The following is an 18385-nucleotide window of genomic DNA, read 5'->3' as shown; positions in this document are numbered from 1 at the left end:
GTGCCTGGTTTACAATGGCTAGGGGGCCTCGACGGTGTCCCACACACTTCCTGAAGGCGAGCAGGGTGGCCAACTGCACACTCTTTGCCTCCCTTGAATCCCCACATTTAGGATGGGAACTAAGCTCACAAATGAGCCGACAGAAAACGGTATGGTCCACTGCTCCAAGCAGGGAGGCAGCGACTAGGCTTGCCGCTGGCTCAGTTGGCCTTCAGAGCCTGCAGGCTCTTGGGCAGTGCCAGGGTGCCGCCCCAGGGGCCTGAAGACCTATTGTTGCCTCCTGCTGCAGCCATCTCTTAGCTGGATGACCTTGGAGAAGCCAAACTTTGGAATCCATCATTTTTCCTTCTGAACAAATGTCAGAGCTTATCTTACTTGGGATTAAGTCATGTTTCAGAGCTGGGTTATGGCAGGCCCCCTCGGGGCTCTGCTTCTCTTTAAGTAGTTAAACCAGCCTTAGATCAACACCAAGGTCCCAGAGAACAGGTACTATGCAGCTAGCTGTAGAGCCTCTCTCTAATAAGACAGGACAGGGGGAGAGGGTCACAGGGCAGAAAGGAAGCATCATATAGGGGAAAAAAGATACACACACAGAAGAAGGAGAAGGAGAAGGAGAAGAAGAAGGAGGGAGAGGGAGAGGGAGAGGAAGAAGAAGAAATAGAGAAACTAGTTGTAGCCAGGAAAGCATGAGGAACACATTGGAAAAATTGGCTTGAAGCCTTGGATCTGTCACATATTTGCTATGAAACCTTAGGTGGGTTCTCCAAACCTTAGTTTCTCTTAATCTCCAAGGTTCCCTCCAGCTCTAACCTTGAGTGGCTTTCATCCTAAGACCAAATTTCGTGTTACTTCAGTACAAATGACTAGTACTCAGTTACTTAAGTACAAATGACTAGTCCAAATGCTGTAGATGGTGGCTTTAACGGGGGTTGAGGGGATAGGAAGTCAATGGAAGGCTGTCCATTTAGTCGGGTCAGACCTGAGCTTGATTTTTTTTTTTTTTTTTAGACGGAGTTTCATTATTGTTGCCCAGGCTGGAGTACAATGGCACGATCTCAGCTCACCGCAACCTTCGCCTCCTGGGTTCAAGGGACTCCCCTGCCTCAGCGTCCCAAGTAGCTGGGATTACAGGCATGCGCCATCACACCTAGCTAATGTTTTTGTATTTTTAGTAGAGACGGGGTTTCTCCATGTTGGTCAGGCTTGTCTTGAACTCAGGTCCCGACCTCAGGTGATCCGCCCACCTCGGCCTCCCAAAGTGCTAGGATTACAGGTGTGAGCCACCACGCCCAGCCCCTGAGCTAAGTTTTTAAGATGTAGAAGTTGGAGGACTGGCTAAGAGGCGGAGGAGGTGGCCGTGCCACACAGTAGGGGAGAAGTTGGGGTTCCTGGTGACTTGCTATCTAATTGAGGGGAGCTCTTTTCACCTCTCAGTTTCCCCTACTATCAAATGAGATCCCCAGCACTAATTATCTGCCTGCCCCTTCAGGCACCTGTGAAGAAGGACACTCGATGGGGAAGGTAGAGAGATTCATGAGATAGATAATGATGAAACCATCTTAATTAAAGAGCTTTACCCCTTTGACATATCTAAAAAATATACATATGTCTGTTACCCAAAATTGTTTCCTAGATGCAAATCTGGGATGTGCTTTGCTCCGTGGACGACCTTGACAAGGGAATATCTCCTGGGTTGATTCCCCTCCCTTGCCCTGTTATGGTAGGGAGGCTAGGAGAGGGCCAGGTCAGGTAGAGAGTCACAGTCTTGCAGGCATGGAGAAGAGAAGCTCTCTCTAGGCAGGCCCTCTTGGCTGCCGGTGCACAAGGTTGACCGTGAACTTGGTTAGGAATGTTAATAGCGTTCTGGATAATGCAAGGTACTCTGGTGTAAATGGCAGTACCAGCTACTCACTGACCAGACTCCACAGGGAATTTTACATTGTAATCAAGACTGCCCGTAGGACAACACCAAGTGGGTTTCTATTGAATGCTGAAAAACATTATCACAGTGGTTTTCTTTCTTTCTTTAAGTTAAACAAATATTACCATTGTATTGATATACATTTGTGAACCAATTCAGAAGTCTCCTTCTTAGAACTTCCTTCCCTCTGCTCTTACTAATTGGAGACTCCCTGGAATGAGGGGAAGGGGGAGATTAACACCATCTTTTTCAGGTGCACATATTCCCTTTGGAGTGTCAGATTCTCTAAACCTCCATTTATTTTGCTAGGCTCACCTTGTGGCTGAGGTTAACCAAGAAGAGAGAGCAAGGATTGAGCTGCCCCTCATTTTCAACTAGTAGTTTCCCAACTGGGCTCTTAAGAATCTCTCTGGGGCTCAGAGGAGACAAGCAGGCAGGCTTTGATCCTAGCTCCCTTCAAGCAGGGCAGTATTGTATCCATCTGTTTCACAAAAGTGAGCCTCCAGGTATGATTTCATTGAAGAAAAACTGTCCCTTACAATATCAAGTTTGAAAACCATAGCAATTTTTACACGTTTTCATGTATTTGTTGGGCATCTTCCACATACCAAGGACTGTTCTAGATACTGGAGACACATCAAAGCAGCAGCCGGGTGTGGAGCCTCATGCCTGTAATCCCAGCACGTTGGGAGGCTGAGGCAGGTGGATCACGGCAAAACCCCGTCTCTACTAAAAATACAAAAAAAAAAAAAAAAAAAAAAATTAGCAGGGCATCATGGTGCACGCCTGTAATCCCAGCTACTTGGGAGGCTGAGGCAGGAGAATCGTTTGAACCCAGGAAGCAGTGAACCCAGGTTGAGGCAGGAGAAGCATTTGAACCCAGGTTGCAGTGAGCCAAGATCACACCACTGCACTCCAGCCTGGGTGAAAAAGAAAAGCAGCACATAACTCCCAGGCTCTCCCTCACATATGATAGTGCATCTTTCCCCACATACACACATCCTCGTACTGGCTTCCCATGTAGGCTAGAAGCTTCAGAGGGCAAGGACTAGTATATCTCCTCCAGTGACATAAGCAGGACAGTGCTTGAACAGATCTTACTGAACATGCCAGTGAACATTCTGGCCCTAGGAGTGTGCAGAGGGACAAGAGGAAACAGTTGGAATGCCATGCACTGTGGTCATTCACAAAGCAGAGACTGGGCACACAAATAACAAATGGTTGACAGTCTTGTACTTGGAAAGGACTGCTGAGCAACTCTGGGAGGAAAGAGTCCATTCAAAGCCAGAGACCTGTGGTAAGGTGTAAGCAACCCCGTGCACACATACACATGCACACACTCTATGCCTGGAAGCTTGGCCAAAGCATGCATTTGTTCTGTATTTGATAGTCTCATTTTATAAACTGGGGTGACCCATAAATCTGCAGTCCTTACAGGGGGAAAAAAAGGAACCATGAACATTAATGGTATCGATATGGAAAGCAAGACCTCCCCTTGCTATACAGAGTAGCCAAAATTCACAACTGAAAGAAAGTTTAGCCGGGCATGGTGGCTCACGCCTGTAATTTCAGAACTTTGGGAGGCTGAGGTGGGTGGATCAGTTGAGGCCAGGAGTTCAGGACCAGCCTGATCAACATGGTGAACCCCCATCTCTACTAAGAATTTTTTTTTATAAAAAAATAGCTGGGCGTGGTGGCGCGTGCCTGTAATCCCAGCTACTGAGGAGTCTGAGGCAGAATTGCTTGAACCCAGGAAGTGGAGGTTACAGTGAGCCAAGATTGCACCATTGCACTCCAGCCTGGGCGACAGAGCAAGACTCTGTCAAAAAAAAAAAAAAAAAAAAGGAAAGAAAAGGAAGGAAAGAAGGAAGGAAGGAAAGAAGGAAGGAAGGAAGAAGGAAGGAAGGAAGGAAAGTTAGCTTACATGTCAGCTCTGGTTTCACAAATGAGGCAACTGAACACTAGAGAAGGCAAGTGACTTGCCACAGGTCATAATGAATTTGATATGGCCAAATTGGAAGTTAGGGTTCATATCTCTTTGTCTCTTTGTTTATAGAATTTTTTCCATGTGATCTGAAAGCTAAAGAGCACAGAACATCTCCTTCTTTTTTTTTTTTTTTAAGACACAGTTTCACTCTTTTGCTCATGCTGGAGTGCAATGGTGCGATCTTGGCTCACTGCAACCTCCACCTCCTGGATTCAAGTGATTCTCCTGCCTCAGCCTCCCGAGTAGCTGGGATTACAGGCATGCACCACCGCGCCCAGCTAATTTTGTGTTTTTTTAGTAGAGACGAGGTTTCTCCATGTTGGTCAGGCTGGTTTCGAACTCCCGCATCTCCTTCTTCTTACTTATTGTAAGAAATTATTTCAGATTTCCCACCTACAAGATTTTCATCGGTTCAACAAATATTTATTGAACATATATTATGTGCTAATGGAGCTGCCATTTGTAGGGCCATAATAGGATATGACACAGTCCTTATCCTCTAGTAGCTAACTGAGGAAACAAGAGACAAAGATTTAAAAACTAACAGGCGGTCTGTAAGAAGTGCCAAAATTAAGGGAACAGTGTGTCCACGGAAGCCCTCAAAGGGGACAGACTGCAATGCAGTCTCATGGAAAAGGTGCCTTTAAGCTAGGTTGGAGAGGATTTAAATAGAGAAGTGAAAGACCACTCTGAGGCTCAATACCAGGGGACTTCCTTTATATTAGGGGATAGGCGGCCCAGGAAAAAGAGAATTCCAAGTAAGCTGGACTGGTCAAGTGCAGTGACAGGATCTCAGCTCACTGCAACCTCTGCCTCTCAGGTTCAAGCGATTCTCCTGCCTCAGCCTCCTGAGTAGATGGGATTACAGGCATGCACCACCACACCCGGCTAATTTTTGTATTTTTAGTAGAGACGAGGTTTTGCCATGTTGGCCAGGCTAGTCTCAAACTCCTGACCTCAGGTGATCCACCCGCCTCAGCCTCCCAAAGTGCTGGGATTACAGGCGTGAGCTACCACACCCAGCCAGGAATTTGTATTCTTAAAGGCTATCCATGTGATTGTGATGCTCAGTTAAATTTGATGTTCACCCATGTAAAGGATGATGCAGAATACATTGGAGGAGTTTACCCCAATTCTTCCCTCCCTACTTCATCCTCAGTTCCTCTGGTGGTGGCATTAATAATTCTTCCCTACATTTTACTGAAGGGTAAACTGAGAGTCCAGAGACGATCAATGATGCGCACAAGGTCATTCAGCAAGTAGTGGAGATGCTGGCCTGTCAACCACTAAAAACAGAAAGATGGCAAGATACTATCCCAAGGAAGATTTTGCTTAATTTCTCTGCAAGACAAGTTAGACCCGCTTGGTAAGCCAGGGAGTCTGTCACCCAGAGTACAGAAAGGAGCAAGTCTTGAGCTGCCAGATGTGTGGGACAGAGCCCAGGGCAAGGTTAGTCGCCAGGAGGTTGGAGTTCTAACTTTGCTGTGTGACTCAGCCCAAGCCACTTCCCCTCTCTCTTTATGTCTGTTCTTCACCGATGAATAACAATGCCCAACATCACTGTTGGAATTAGCTACCAGTGATGGAAAATGCACAGTGCAGTTAGTCCCGATGTGAAATGTGATTCCTGGGAACAGAAGGGATGCACAGCCATCTGTTAATTGTTATGAGTAAAATTTGTGCTGGCTGCTCTCAGAGTAAGCATTTTCTTCCCAAGAGGAGAGTGGGCAGGAGGCTTGAGCCTGGGCCCTGCCCTCTTCAGAGACACTCACTAATGTGGAGGCTCTAGAGGACCAGACAGAGCAGTCTGGTCATGGGAGGAAAAAGAAATAAAAGGCAGGTTATCTGGAGGGAAAGCAGCAAACATTCATCAGGAGCAAATTATCTGAAGGCTTTGGCAGGATTGGGAAATGGTTAGAATCAGGGCTTAGATATTTTTATTAAATTGTAGTAAAATATACATAACATAAAATTTATCATTTTAACCACTTTTAAGTGCATGGTCAGTGGCATTAAATACATTCACATTGTTGTGCAACCATCGTCATCATTCATCTCCAGAACTTTTTTCATCTTGTAAAACCAAAATTCTATACCTGTTCAATATTAATTTCCCATTCCGTTTTCCCCCAATCCCCTAGTAAGCCACCATTCTACTTTCTGTCTGTATCAATTGGACTACTCTAAGCAGTTCAAAGAAGTAGATTCATACAATATGTGTCTTTTTCCAACTGGCTTATTTCACTTAGCATAATGTCCTCAAGGTTCATCCATGTTGTAGCATATGAGAATTTCCTTTTATTTTTTCTTGGAGATGCAGTCTCACTGTATCACCCAGTCTGGAGTGCAATGGTGCAGTCTCAGTTCACTGCAACTTCTTCTTCCCGGGTTTAAGCCATTCTCCTGCCTTAGCCTCCCGAGTAGCTGGGATTACAGGCGCATGCTGCCATGCCTGGCTAATGTTTTGTATTTTTTAGTAGAGACGGAGTTTCACCATGTTGCCCAGACTGGTCTCGAACTCCTGAGCTCAGGCAATCTGCCTGCCTTGGCCTCCCAAAGTGCTGGGATTACAGGCATGAGCCACGTCACCCGGCGGCAAGAATTTCCTTCCTTTTTAAGGCTGAGTAATATTCCATTGCATGTAAATCTCACATTTTGTTTATTAATTCATCTGTTGATGGACACAGGTTACTTCTGCCTTCTGGCTATTGTGAATACTGCTGCTATGAACATGACTATACAAATATGTCTTTGAGACCTTGATTTTAATTCTTTTGGGTACATACCCAACAGTGGAATTGCTGGTTCACACTGTCCTTCTATTTATTTTTTATTTTTTATTTTTTGAGGAACCAGCATACTGCTTTCTACAGTATGCACCATTCTGCATTCCCACCAGCAATGCTTACGTAAGGGTTCCAATTTCTCCATATGCTGGCCAACTCTTGTTATTTTCTGTTTTTTGTTTTGTTTTGTTTTGTTTATAGTAGCCATCATAATGAGTGTGAGTAGTATCTCATTGTGGTTTTGATTTACATCTCCCTAATGATTAGTGATGTTAAACATATTTTCATGTGCTTTTTGGCCATTTTCATATCTTCTTTGGAGAAAGGTCTATTCAAGCCTTTTCCCATTTTTTAATCAGTTTGTTTTTTTAAGAAAACAATTGCTGGCCGGGTGCGGTGGCTCATGCCTGTAATCCCAGCGCTTTGGGAGGCCAAGGCGGGCGGATCACAAAGTCAGGAGATCAAGACCATCCTGGCTAACACGGTGAAACCCTGTCTCTACTAAAAATACAAAAAATTAGCTGGGTGTGGTGGTGGGCACCTGTAGTCCCAGCTACTCTGGAGGCTGAGGCAGGAGAATGGCGTGAACCCGGGAGGCAGAGCTTGCAGTGAGCCAAGATCGCGTCACTGCACTCCAACCTGGGCAACAGAGTGAGACTCCATCTCGAAAAAAAGAAATCAATTGCTGCTGAGTTTTAGGAGTTCTCTATATATTCTGGATATTGATCCGTTACTGGCTATGTGGTTTGCAAATATTATCTCCCATTCTGTGGGTTGTCTTTTCACTCTGTTGATAGTTCCCTTATCTGAAGACTTTGGCAGGGCATGGATCTTGAACTTGAGAAATCTGGATTCAAAATCTGGCTGTGTAACATTGGGCAAGCTATGTTTTCATCTGAAAAATAGGGATGATGCTTATAATAGAACCTTGCTTATAAGATTGCTATAATGATAAGTAAATGAGATTGTACATGTAAAATCTTACCGCAGAGCCTCGACCAGGTTAAGTGCTCAATAAGTAGTAACCTTTGTTACTATTGGGCTTAAGAAGGAGCCAGAATAATGTACTTGAAATACTATATTCTTTATTATCAAATGGATGAGTATGCCAACAATAACTAAGCAAGCAATCTGAACACAATAACGTTACATAATACTTAACACTTGTGTAGCAAGTTGCAGTATACAAAGCATTTAAACATGCATCATTCATTCAACGAGCTCCACTGGGGGCATAATGATGAGTAAGACACAGTCCTGCAGAAGTGAGTAGGAGAAATCAACAAGGAAAAAAAAGGCCGTTTAATCAGGCTGATGAGTGTTAAGAAGACAGAAGCATAGGGTGCTGCGGGGGTGTGACGGGGGAGACACAGAGGAAGAGCAGTTCAGACTGGGGGAGGGTTTCCCAGGTGGGTAATATAGATACAGAATATTACAGCGTTAGAAGAAGAAAAGGGGGAGTGGGAGCTGCAAGGCACTGAGTGTTCTGGGAACAACAAGAAGCTAGTGCAAAGGCTGGAGGTGAGAGAAGCTGGCTCACTCAGGAACAGCTGTTAATTATGGCTAGAGCTTAGAATTTAAGAGGGAGTAGTAGTGTGGGATGAGTCCAGAGAAACCAGCAGGTGCCAGATCATGAAAGGCCTTGTAGACCAGGGTAAGGAAGTGGGATTTTTATTATAATAACAGAGACCTATTGAAGGGTTTTGAGCAGATGAGCTACATAACTGGGTTTGCCTTTTCAAAGGATCTCTTTGGCTACAGTGTAGAGAGCAAAATGAAGAGGACTCAGTTAAGGAGAGAACAGAGGATGGAGAGGAGAGGCATTTAGGGATAAGAGCAGATGTGGAGACTGACTGGATGACCTCAATTGATTCTCTTTGGTAGTAACTTACATATTAGCATCAATGGAAGTTGAGGAAGGCTAAGTGATTTGTACGAGGTCTCACAGCTTAAAGAATTCAATTAGGACCCTGGCTTTCCACCTTGACATCTTTTGTTCGCTTCATCAGAAGGTGCCATTAGACGAGGTGCTAGGTCTTTGTATGTAAAGCCACTTCACGGAATTCAAGTCCCATTTCCCCATTGACTTCTATGCAGGAAATATTCATTTCAGAGGTATAGTACTTTATCTAAATGTTGAACTGGTCACCAATGTACTATGTTTTGGAACACTTGAGCTTCAAGTCACTCTTTTATCTTCTATTCTACTTTTAGTGTTTAATGGGCAGCCTGTAAGCAAACCCTTCCATTCCAGGGAGGCTCATATAAACAGGCCAAGGCTCAGGAAAGAAAAATGGGCTTGCATCCTAGTCCAGACCACTAATTAACTGTGGGATGTAACTAGTCACTTTCTTTTTATAAACTTATATCAGAAAACCCCGGGGAATAAACAAGTGCTTATTCACTCAAATTCAATAACTTTATGAATGCCTTTTAAAATAACTGCCCTTTCAAACTGTGACTAGCAACTCTCTCATCAATCTATTTGGTAAATTGGGTCTCTGACCTCATAATACACTTATACTTGATAGCGATTTTCCCTGAACGCTACTGTTTGCTCCCCAGGGAGTGTGTCCCTGCCCTGTAATTGCTGAGCATGGTGTTATCAGACTCAAAGTATCAACCAAGATATATGGGTATGTTTGTTTTTTCTGAGATACTTGTACTGCTAATATACTTTTGGAGGGGGAGGGCCACTCACTGAGTTAGAAAACCAGTAAGAAGAGAAAAAATGACTGAGGAAGGAGTTCAAATTATAGTTTATGAAAAACCCAACTGATATGCCCGTCCTGAGACATCAGTAAGATGATGAAGTGTCTCTGTGAATGACAAGGCCCTGCACACACAGAGGATATTAATGATAATAATCTTTCTTCGAATCCCACAAGGTAGCTGAGTCTGTAAGTGAAAAGGAGCCTGTGGTGGTGCAGACTTGCCCAGAATCAGGGCCCAGTGGGGCTGCAGTTCCTGCTCAACAGGAAGGATGGAGCCCTGACATGTAACTCCAATCCCAGGGGCTGAGCTCAAGGTCACAGAGCCTGTGCAGTGACCGCCATGGAATGTGGGAGTGAAGGTCAAATCCCAAGAGAGACCAGCATTCCAGACTGTCCCCTACCCCTCCCGTGGCTTCCAGGAGCAGCAGGAAGTGCTGGGCTTGAGGACTGTGGGCCTTACCTGGCCTGGAAGGAGATGGCACTCCTGCACTGGTGTTTGTCTTTGGAGAGCACCCGCAGCCTGCTCCGGCTGTGACACAGTAGACTAGGAGGCCAGCAAGGGACCAAGTCACTCCCTGTATGTGGGGGGCGGGGGCAGGGTCTCCCCTGAGGGGTGAGATCCCTCGTTGTCCCCAGCCTCACAGCAGAATCACACTAGGCCGGAAGAGCAGAAACCTCACGCGAGGCCAGGGAAACGATCCCAAGAAAAAGGAAGGGGGATAGCAAGGCCCTTTGTAGGCAGTCAAGCCCTAGGCAGGTAGAAGAGAAACACCATTCATGGTGATACTGATTCCAAAGCCTTTTGAGTCATTCAGCAAACATTTACCAAACACCGATCTGGTGCAGAGTCCTGTGGCAGGCTCTGTGGGTGTTACAAACTTGAGGCAGGCCTAGGCGTTCCCCCCAAAAGGGCCTTTCTTAGAGGAGCTAAACCATGTCCACACATATCACTGTCATTCAGGATGGCCTCTGGTGAGGGTGGTGGGGGACAGATATAGAAAAGTAGGCTGCCTGGAGGCGATGAGTTTTGAGCCAGGCTGTAAAGGAGATCTTTGGGCTGGTCTTCCAGGGGTGTTCCCTACCATCCCAACATTAAGCGGAAACCTCTGCGGGTTGTTGTGCCTTTAAGTCTCTCCCTCTGTTCCACCCTGATCCTGATATTGGGTCTGCAAATGGAAAGGACTTGGCCACTTCTGTTGACTGACAGAGGGAGTAGGGTGGGGAAACAGAGCACCTTTCCCTAAGGAAAATTGTCTTCATCATCCAAATGTCTGTCTTCTCATCTAGACTAAACTGGGGCAAGCCACAAGTCTTAGGCAACTGTGAGTCCCCAGCCCCTAACACAACTTCAGGTGCATGGTAGATGTTCAATACATGCTCACTGCATGATTGAATGAGTAGAGTCTAGAGTGTTTGTCTTGCAGCTTTGAGTGGACAGCCCTGCTCTTCATGACCTGGGAAGACACTTTTTGCTTTCTATGAAAACTGTCTACCTAGGAGGATTTGATTTTGCAGTAGGCATAAAGACACCTTATTCGTCATCCTCCTCACCCTAGAACTTCCATTAAATCTTCTATATCTGTCCTGTAGGTCTTTCCTCTAGACAGGACAACATCCCCTTCCTTCCTCCCTACCACAAGGCTCAAGTGTTGTGTTTTTGTTGTTGTTGTTGTTGTTGTTTTTCAGCCAAGAACCCTCTGAGGCTTCATGTACATTTTGACATAAGTCCTGTGGAGACAATGTCCTGCCTCTACTGCCCTACCCATTCAGGGGCTGCCTATCTTTTGAAGCCCAAGTCCCTCCTCCTCTGGGAAGCCTTTCTTGAGAAAAGGCCACACACTGTGACCCTTCCTGACTCTCTTGACTGCACAGTTGAGTAAGTCATCATATTATAGGTAAACATGGTTGAGTCATTTGAGTCATAGAGATGTTTCATGTGTAGCTTTTTCTCCCAAATAGATGGTGATCCCCCTGTTGCCAGATATGGTAGCACTGACTTCTCTATCCCCGGTAGTGTCTCCCAAAAGACATTCTGCATAGGTATGTGGCAAATACTTGCTTGATTGAGTGGAAGGCAGATAACTGATCTGAACCTTTCAGGGATTGTCAAGTCACACATATTTCCTTTTTCTATGCCTGATTAATCAACCTTCTGCTATCAAGTTGTGCCGGACGTTAGACATGAAACAATTCTGTCTCAACTGCAGATTAGAAATCAGGAAATCTTTGGTTATAGTCCTGACTGATGTGAACTTTGGCAAGCCAGTTAGCTGCCTCAGTTTCTTCAATTAAGAAATAGGGAGACTTCCACTTCTGGCTAAGATGGAGCAACAGGGTTTGCATTTACCCTCCTGAATGAAACAACCAAATAGAATCAAAGACAGATGACATGAAGTAAGTTTTCAAGGCACTAGATATTAATAGTAGGTGATGAAGGATGGTGATCCCAGGAAGATGGGAAACAAGCAAGGTGAGCCCTATGAATGCCCCAGGTTATTTTTTAACAGCTTTATTGTACTATAAGTCGCATACCATACAATTCACCCACTTAAAATGTAGAATTCAGTGGTTTTAGTATGTTCACAGAAAATGCAACCATTACCAATTTTGGAACATTTTCATCACCTCAAAAGGAAATCCCATGCCCTTGGGCTATCCCTGTTCTATTCCCTATTCCCTTCAGCCCTAAGCAACAATCTACTTTCTGTCTGTATAGATTTCCCTATTCTGGACTTTCAAATTAATAGAATCATACAATATGTGGTTTTTGTAACTGGGTTCTTTTACTCCCAGTTTTCAAGGTTTATCCATGTCGTAGCATGTATCAGCAAGTACTTTATTCCTTTTTATGGCCAAATAATATACCACTGTACGGAGATACCACATTGTGTCTATTGATTCATCAGTTGATGGACATTTGTGTTGTTTTCACCTTTTGGTTATTATGAAGGATGCTGCTATAAACATTCCTGTACAATTTCTGCATAAGTTTTTGTGTGGACATATATTTTCCTTACTCTTGGGTATATACCTAGAAGGGGAATTGCTGGGTCATATGAGAATTTTCTGTTTAAACTTTTCATGAACTGCCAGACTGTCTTCCAAAGTGGCTGCATCATTTAACCTTCCTGTCAACGATGTAGGACGATTCCAATTTCTCCACACCCTTGCCCATACTTGTTATCTGACTTTTTAATTATAGTCATCCTCATGGGTATGAAGTGGTGTCTCATTGTAATTTTGCCTTGCATCTCCCTGATGATGTTGAGCAACTTTTCATGTGTTTATTGTCCATTTGTACATCTTCCCCAAAGAAATGTCTATTCAGATCCCTTGCCCATTTTTAATTGGTTTGTCTTTTTATTATTGGGTTTTTATATAGTCTAGATACCACTCCCTTATAATATTAATGAACTGAAAATATTTCCCCCATTCTGTGGGTTGACTTTTCACTTTCATGATGGTGTCCTTGTTTTACATTTTGATGAGCTCAAATTTATCTATTTTTTTATTTTGTTGCTTGTCCTTTTGGTATCATAAATAGCAATTCCTTGCCAAAGCTGAGGTCATGAACATTTAATCTTATGGGTTTTTTTGTTTGTTTGTTTTGTTTTTTTACGGAGTTTCACTTTTTGTTGCCCAGGCTAGAGTGCAATGGCACCGTCTCGGCTCACTGCAACCTCCACCTCCCAGATTCAAGCGATTCTCCTGCCTCAACCTCCTGGGTAGCTGGAATTACAGGCGCCTGCCACCATACTCGGCTAATTTTTGTAATTTTAGTAGAGATGGGGTTTCACCATGTTGGCCAGGTGGATCTCAAACTCTTGACCTCCGGTGATTCATCCTTCTTGGCCACTCAAAGTGTTGGGATTACAGGCGTGAGCCACCGTGCCTGGCCATATTTAGGTTTTTGATCCATTTGAGTTCATTTTCATATATAGTGTGGGGCATGATCCAACGTCATTCTTTGCTGTGTGGCTATACAGTTGTTCCAGCACTATTTGTTGAAAACACTATTCTTTCCTCATTGAATGGTCTTGGCACTCTTGTCAAAATCAGTTGACCATAGACACATGGTTTTATTTCTGGACTCTCAATTCTATGCCATTGGTGTATATGTCTATCCTTATACCACTACTGCACTGTCTTGATTACCATTTGTTGTAAAATTTGAAGTCAGGAAGTGCGAGTCCTCCTACTTTATTCTTCTTTTTCAAGATTGTTTTAAGTATTCTGGGTCACTTGCAATTCCATATGAATTTTGGAATCTTTTCTTTTCTTTCTTTCTTTCTTTCTTTCTTTCTTTCTTTCTTTCTTTCTTTCTTTCTTTCTTTCTTTCTTTCTTTCTTTCTTTCTGTCTGTCTCTCTCTCTCTCTTTCTTGCTTTCTTGCTTTCTTTCTTCTTTCTTTCTTGCTTTCTTTTCTTTCTTTCTTTTTTTTTGACGGAGTCTCGCTTTGTAGCCAGGCTGGAGTGCAGTGGCACAACCTTGGCTCACTGCAACCTCCGCCTCCCAGGTTCAAGCGATTCTCCTGCCTCAGCCTCCCGAGTAGCTGGGATTACAGGCACGTGCTGCCACGCACAGCTAATTTTTGTATTTTTAGTAGAGACGGGGTTTCACTGTGTTGGACAGGATGGTCTCAATCTCTTGACCTTGTGATCCACCTGCCTCAGCCTCCCAAAGTTCTGGGATTACAGGTGTGAGCCACTGCATCCAGCCAGCTTGCCAATTTCTAAAGAAAAGCTAGCTGGGATCTTATAAAGACTGCATTGAATCTGTAGATTACTTTGGGAAGTATTACCATTTTAACAATATTAAGTCTCCTGACCCATGAACATAGAATGTGTTTTCATTTATTTATACCTTCTTTAATTTCTTTCAACATTGCCTTGTAGTTTTCAGAGTATAATTTTTGTATTCTTTTTCTTAAATTTATTCCTAAATGTTGTATTCTTTTTGATATTGTAAATGGGATTGTTTTCCTTAATCTCATTTTTAATTGTTTATTGCAAGTATATAGATAAACAATTGATTTTTATATATTGATCTTATTTCCTGCAACCTTGATTGACCTTTTTGTGGATTCCTTAGGATTTTCTACATACAAGATCGTGTTATCTGCAAACAGAGACACTTTTACTTTTTTCTTTTCCAGTTCAGATGGCTCGTATTTCTTTTTCTTGCCTAACTGCCCTGGATAGAACTCCCAATACAATATTGAGATGCTGACATCCTTGTTTTGTTCCTAATCTTAAGAGTAAGTCATTCATTCTTTCATCATTAAGTATAGTGTCAGCTGTGATTTTTCCTAGTTGCCCTTTATCAAGTTGAGGGAGTTCCCTTCTGTTGCTAGTTTGTTGAATATTTTTATCATGAAAGGGTATTGGGTATTGGATTTTGTCAAATGCTTTTTTTTTTTTTTTTTTGATGGAGTCTCACTCTGTCACCCAGGCTGGAGTGCTGCAGTGGTGCGATCTCGGCTCACTGCAGCCTCCGCCTCCCGGGTTTGAGCAATTCTCCTGCTTCAGCCTCCTGAGTAGCTGGGATTACAGGGGCCCACCACCACGACTGGCTAATTTTTGTATTTTTTAGTAGAGACAGGGTTTCACTGTGTTTGTCAGGCTGGTCTCAAACTCCTGACCTCAAGTGATCCACCGGCCTTGGCCTCCCAAAGTGCTGGGATTACACGTGTGAGCCACCGCGCCCAGCCTGTCAAATGCTTTTTCTGCATCTACTGAGGTGATCATGCGAATTTTAGTTTTTATTCAATTGCTGTGGTATATTGATTTTCAGATGTTAAACCAACTTTATGTTCCTGGGATAAATCCCACTTTTCTTCTTTCTTTCTTTCTTCTTTTTTTTTTTTTTTTGAGACGGAGTCTCACTCTGCCACCTAGACTGGAGGGCAGTGATGTGATCTCAGCTTACTGCAACCTCTACCTCCCAGGTTCAAGCAATTCTCCTGCCGCAGCCTCCCAAGTAGCTGGGACTACAGGTGTGCGTCAACACGACCAGCTAATTTTTGTATTTATAGTACATTTTGTATTTTTAGTACATTTCACCACGTTGGACAGGCTGGTCTTGAACTCCTGACCTCAAGTGATCTGCCCGCCTCAGCCACCCAAAGTGCTGGGATTACAGGCGTGAGCCATCGTGCCCAGCCAAATCCCACTTTTTATACTGCATTGTTTTCTTTGTGTTGTTGGTTTCAGTTTTCTAGTATTTTTTTTTTTTTGATTTTTGCATCCATGTTCATAAAAGTTATTGATCTTTAGTTTTCTTTTCCTGTGATATCTTTATCTGATTTTGGTATCAGGGTAATATTGGTCTCATAGAATGAGTTGGGAAGGGTTCCATCATCATCTATTTTGGGATACTTTGTGATGATGAACTGGTGTTAAATTAACCTTTTTTTTTTTTTTTTTTTTTTTTTTTTTGAGAGGGAGTCTCGTACTGTCTCCCGGGCTGGAGTGCAGTGGCAGGATCTCGGCTCACTGCAACCTCTGCCTCCTGGGTTCAAGCAATTCTCCTGCTTCAGCCTCCTAAGTAGCTGGGATTACAGGCTTACAGGCGCCTGCCACCATGTCCAGCTAATTTTTTATTTTCTCTGAGACAGAGTCTCACTCTGTCGCCCAGACTGGAGTGCAGTGGTGCCATCTCGGCTCACTGCAAGCTCCACCTCCCGGGTTCACGCCATTCTCTGGCCTCAGCCTCCTGAGTAGCTGGGACTATAGGCGCCTGCCACTACGCCCAGCTAAGTTTTTTTTTTTTATATATTTTTAGTAAAGATGGGGTTTCACTGTGTTACCCAGTATGGTCTCGATCTCCTGACCTCATGATCTGCCCACCTTGGCCTCCCAAAGTGCTGGGATTACTGGCGTGAGCCACTACACCTGGCCAATTTTTTGTATTTTTAGTAGAGACGGGGTTTCACCATGTTGGCCTGGCTGGTCTTGAACTCCTGACCTCATGATTCGCCTGCCTTGGCTTCCCAAAGTGCTGGGATTACAGGCATGAGCCATTGCGCCCAGCTAAATTAACTCTTCTTTAAATGTTTGTTAGAACTCAGTGGTGAACTATCTGGGCCTAGAGTTTTCTTTGTGGTTAGTTTTTTTAAATTACTAATTCAATCTCTTCACTTGTGATAGGTCTATTGATATTCGTTTTTTCTTTTTGAGTCAGTTTCAGTAGTTTTCATCTTTCTAGGAATTTGTTCATTTTATCTAATTATTGATGTCCAGTTGTTAATAGTATTTCTTTATAATCTATTTTATTTCTGTACAGTCAGTAGTAATGTTCCCTCTTTAATTTGTAATTCTATCAATGAAATCAACCCAATAGTCCCAGAGACAGTTTTTGTAGATAAACATAGAAATTGATCCTTTTGTCCTTAAAGCTTGAAACTTTCGTTTGTTTCATTTGCGTTCCTTCCTCAGGAAAGGACCCTCAGGCCTCTCAAAAAGTATCAAACAACTGAAACTCAACAGATCACCACATCCAGACAATGAGGTGCCAAACCACTCATTCCTCATGATTGCTTCCTTACCCCTCCCTAGTTCCTGATTTCCCACACAGTTACATTTCTTCCCCACTAAATAAACCCCTAATATTAGTCAGCCAGGAAGATGGAATTGAGACTGATCTCCCAACTCCTCAACTGCAGCACCCCCCCACCCCCACCTTATTAAAGCCTTCTTCCTTCGTTATATTCATTGTCTCAGTGAGTGGCTTTCTGTGCCAGGAGCAGCAGGATCTAGACCAAACCTCGGGTGTTTTGGTAACAGTAATTTGAGTCTTCTCTCTTTTCTTCTTGGTCAATGTAGCTAAAGGTTTGACAATTTTGTTAATTTTTTTCAAAGAAGCAGCTTTTAGTTTCATTGATTTTTCTCTATTGTTTTTCTATTATCTAGTCTGTTAATTTTCACTCTAATTATTCTCTTCTTTTCACTTGCTTTAGGTAAATAACACTGAGTAAAATGTTTCCTTACATTATTTGTTTTTGTTTCGGCCTACCTTCCCTTCTTTGAAAGCTATCACATTCAATCATTGGGTAAGCTTATGTTAAGTTCCTTTATTGCTGCACTATATAAATTAAAATGTCAAGTTAAAACAATTTCTGTAAAGACAGAGATGGATGTCTAGCTTCTAGAACCTTGCTACTAAATATGTGGTCCATGTATCAACAGCATCAGCAACACCTGAAAGTGTTTTGGAACTACAGCGTCTCAGGGCCTCTGCGGACCTAGCATCAGCAACACCTGAAAGTGTTTTGGAAGTGCAGAGTCTCAGGGCCTCTGCGGACCTAGTGAATCACAATTGCACTTTAACAAGATCCACAAGTAATTCCTGCACACATTAAACTTTAACATGCACACTGCTATTGAAAGCAGCATTATCAAAGAAAACCAAAGTGATGATCTAGATAAGCCTAGAAGCCCATGTAATATTAAAGAGCCTAGGCCCAGATTTTGGTTTAGAGAGCAATATGGGAAGAAGCTGAGCTTTGTTTAAGGTAGGACCAGGCTTAATTCAATGGCTTGAGACTGTTGCACGTAAACTGAATAGAACACCAAAGGCTGGGCTGGGGAAGGAGACTAGAAGTCATAGGGGCTGTGAGAGAAAGACCTCTTGGAAGAGCAAAGATTGAGTGGTGGCAGTAGAAAAATGAATAAGGTAAAAGCTAGTTCCAGAGGGATACAAATATTGTAATGGCACTTATATGGATTTTTAAAACACTTAATACAACTTATATATGCTTATTCCATGGCAGACTAGAATAAAAACATTTAATCAATTTATATATATACACATGCATGGGAATGATCATACATACATACATATAGAGAGAGAGAGAGAGAGAAAGAGAGAGATGTGTGAGAATGATAAACAGCACATTTAGGACAGTGGTTACCTCTTGGAAGGTATATTAGTTCATACTGCATAACAAATTAACAAATTACCCCAAAATTCAGGAGCTCA

The sequence above is a fragment of the Theropithecus gelada genome, chromosome X, assembly GCF_003255815.1.
Source record: "Theropithecus gelada isolate Dixy chromosome X, Tgel_1.0, whole genome shotgun sequence".
Classification (NCBI taxonomy): Eukaryota; Metazoa; Chordata; class Mammalia; order Primates; family Cercopithecidae; genus Theropithecus; species Theropithecus gelada.
The sequence above is the reverse complement of the archived record's forward strand: the minus strand, read 5'-3'. Positions refer to the sequence as shown.